A 3,889-nucleotide genomic window follows, 5' to 3' on the forward strand; every position below is an offset into this window, starting at 1 on the left:
CGGTAACGATCAGTAAGGTGAGTAGAATTAGAAGAAAGCAGCATTTGATCCTGGTGCTAACAAGGTATTAGCTCCATTGTCCATCATCAGTCTCCCAGAGGTAAAATGAGCAGAATGAATAGGACTTGTGAGAGCAGCAGAACCCTCTTGTAAGAGATAATGGACTTGTGGATCCCGCTTGGTGATTTCTTTTATTTTCTTATATGCAGAATGTAAAAGCCACACCAAGGTAATAAGCCAAAAAGCAAGAGAAGGGAAATCAGGTGAAAATATAGTTAGAATTGTTCATTCTTGCTTTGATTCCTATGCCCTACAGGAATACAAAGATTCTTTTTCTATGTAGATCATTTTTGGGAAATGTCTCCATTTTAGATGTTTCATGTTTTTTTTCTGTTAAAATCATTCCAAATTCTTTAAATATATGAATTTAGTGGAATGGCGTTTTTTTTGTGTTTTACACAGAAAATGTAGCTCTATTATTACTAGCTCACTGGAGCAGTTAGAATAAAGCATTGCTGCGTGGACCAGACTAATTACCTGAATGCACAAATAGAATTAACACCAGTCACCCCAAACTGCTGGGCATGTCAGCAATCACATTTTCTGTGGAACAAACTCTAAATAATAATAAAATAATTCATATTATAATATTTAATGGTTAAGATAATTAATAAATATCTGTTATTTTTTGTATTCATATTCAATTAATTTAAACATTACCTTAATTGTATTATATTATTCATTATTTTATTATTCATATTTAAAATTTATTCTAAAGAAAATTATTATTATTAGATGAGCATATAGTATCCTAAACCATTACATTTATCCTAAAACTTTATTCTGCTTTTGCAAAAATTATCCATTATCTATCGTTAGTTATTATTGTCCTGTAAAATTAACTGACATTAAATCTTCCTATATACCCCGATTCATCTTTTGTATATTCCTATATGCTTTAAAATATATTCTACTGTGCGATCCCTTTGGTCTCAGAAATGATGAACCATCAGCAATCAGTCGCTGGGATAAAGCAGATTGCTCATACAGAATGCGTATTGACGCACTATTCCGATCAAGTGCGATCATGCAGCTCACAAGACACTTTTCTGATATTAAGATCATTATATTATTCCTATATATATTTATTCTATCAATGATCAGAGTATAATGTGCACACTTGATCCACCACACCCAGTTTGGCACTGCCAGGCATGCATTGTGGTACCCAGCTCTCTGATGATAATCTACAACGTGTAGATGTGTAGAATTCCATATTAGATAATAAATAAAATATATCATACTGCTTGCTAGCTTCATCTTTGCCATTTATTTAATTACATTAAACAAAATCGCTTCTTTTTTATAGAAAATAGCCCATGCATTGGAATAACCTATGAATTATTCCCTGGCCATTGCCTTTGATCGGTTATTAGGTGGCTGTGTGTATGTTCACAGCAACTGGCAGGCATTTAAAGCAGGTGTGACTGGTTTACAGGTGAAGAAGGATGGTGATTGACAATATCCGATTGGTAGTATGGGTGTATGGGGAGAAATACAGCGAAATAAACAGTGCAGAGCGACAGTGAGGGTAAATGATATGGATAGGAGGAAGGGAATATAGATCACATACAAGCTGGCAGGGAGAGCCAGTCTCCTAGGCAAGACATCTTGTTTGTTTTAATTAGCTAAGGGACTGTCTGCAGTAAGAAGGACCAGCCCACAGCTCATGCCAGAACCCAACATATCTGCAGTTCTGAGAGCTTATCCCTCTGACACTGAGGAGGCATCAGCTGGACCTGAGCAGCAAGAGAGCAGCAGCAGCATCCTGGACAGCAGCAAGAGAGCAGCAGCAGCAGCATCCTGGACAGACAGAGGGAAAGACATCAGCGACTTGTTCCTATAGAGGACCAGCCATCCCCTGCACTGTACTAGGCACAGGCACTGCAGCACCAGGTACTGTACGCATGACTCCATGCACAAATACGCACCATATCCATTTTCTTTTTTAATTCAATAAGACTGTCCAAAGGCAACACATTTAAAATACCCACTTTACATTTCCCACAAATGATTGTATATAACCGGCATGATTTTCATTTATTTTCCCATACACAGTATTTTTCTCACATTCCAGTAATAGGCAGTGCGCCTCTGGAGCGGTTTCTATAAATGCTTGGGGTGTGTGGATTCTATAAAAGAATATTAACAGCCCCTTCTCACCCTTTAGCAGCTACATTTGTTTTAACACCGCTATTATCTTTGTTATTTCTGGGTTTTATTCGTTTATTATTTTGTTTTCGTTAAATTGAAAAATGTAGGGAATAGTTTTTTTTTTTATCCTTTCTTTATTAGTTTTTTCCCTGAGAAGTAGCAAAAAAAAAAAAAGTCCAGCTCTGTACTAGTAAGGAGCACATTAAAACAAGAGAAGAATTAGATAGAAATACATCTGATATTTACTATTGATCACTTTGTGATGTGTTGATGCGTCCATAGATTCTGTGGTCCATCATCCATCCTGCGGACAGGACAAAATACACATGGCCCCAGGTCCACCCAAACACCTACCCTGGCATGTCAACACACCACATATACAGCAGAGTAACTTTACACATATATAACAATATATATAACAAAACACACAAAGATTCCGATTTTTATTTTGATCCAGTCTCATCCTACAATAACCAGCACTTTTTGAATCAGCTCTTTGGACAGGGTCCTCTCCTCCTGTGTCTGTATCGGTCTGTCATTTGCAACCCAATTTAATGTACAGCGCTGCGTAATATGTTGGCGCTATATAAATCCTGTTTATTAATAATCATACTAATAACAAATCTTGTCCTTGTTGGATTTGTAAACTGGCAAGGAATAAAATCCAGGCGGTAGGTGTTCTTGTCTGTATTTAGATCTGACCCCTAGCACTTGATGATGCATAATGTTACACTATCTGTTTATACTTGTATAGGTCCCACAGTGAGCATCTTGTGTGCTGGCAAGCAGGGATCAGCAGTCCTTATTATACTCTGTTCTTTAATAATGGGCTTCCAGGGACCCATCTAAACTGTGCCAGGGATCACCCTCCTGCCTGCCATCCTGTCCAGCTGCCATTATACAATATCAGTGGCCAGCCCCATCACACAAGCCTTCACGCTACAATAAGCTTCATCCTCTCCCCTCTGGCCACAGCTAACAAGGTATTTATGGACAAAGTGATACCATTTGGACAGCAGCAGAGACGGCATCAGTTCATCCAGGGGTGCTAAAAGTAGACTGACAAATACCCTTCTCAATAATAATATTCATTATTATAATTAGGGCTCATGTCAGAAAACAACTTGGAGAAATGTTATCTACAACTGATAATAAAATAATAGGGTTTATTATAATACAAATTATCAGATCCATTATGACAACCAATATAGGCACAGAGACAAAAATGACACATAGATGACATCATAACAATGCAATTATATACAAAGAATACTAATTTATATGATATAAAAACATTTAATATGAAATCGGTATGATGTAGATTCCTGCCATTGTTAGATGAAAATGTAGGATGCGAATGGTAAAAATTATTATATTTTTTTTACAGATTGACCAAGAATTATCTAAATATATCAGTACATTATTATTCCGAAGGGTTCTGTTGTATAGAATTTAAACACATTATGATGGAGATTGGAATAATTCCGTTTTCTTGAATATAAATATACATTTGATTATTTGCACCTGTGATAACTCAGGATTCATATAGATTAGGGATCTTTGGAAATATAAACAAAGAAGAATAAATGGGCAGATATAATTGTGATAATCTAATACAGGAATCAGAAGAGAACAATACTATTAGGATGGACAGAGGGAAGAGATCGGGAGTTTA

The 3,889-nt window shown here is 36.4% G+C and overlaps 1 protein-coding gene across 1 annotated transcript in view; it reads left to right on the top strand.

Moving 5' to 3' along the window:
* Positions 1-1,669: 1,669 nt before the first annotated feature.
* LHX9 (LIM homeobox 9) overlaps positions 1,670-3,889 on the top strand; it is a 39,281-nt gene continuing 37,061 nt past the window's right edge. The window contains exon 1 of the mRNA XM_072420050.1: positions 1,670-1,956. The gene's annotated coding sequence lies outside the window, so the exon portion shown is untranslated. The remainder of the gene's footprint in view (positions 1,957-3,889) is intronic.

The sequence above is a fragment of the Pyxicephalus adspersus genome, chromosome 8 (assembly GCF_032062135.1).
Source record: "Pyxicephalus adspersus chromosome 8, UCB_Pads_2.0, whole genome shotgun sequence".
In the NCBI taxonomy this organism is placed as follows: domain Eukaryota; kingdom Metazoa; phylum Chordata; class Amphibia; order Anura; family Pyxicephalidae; genus Pyxicephalus; species Pyxicephalus adspersus.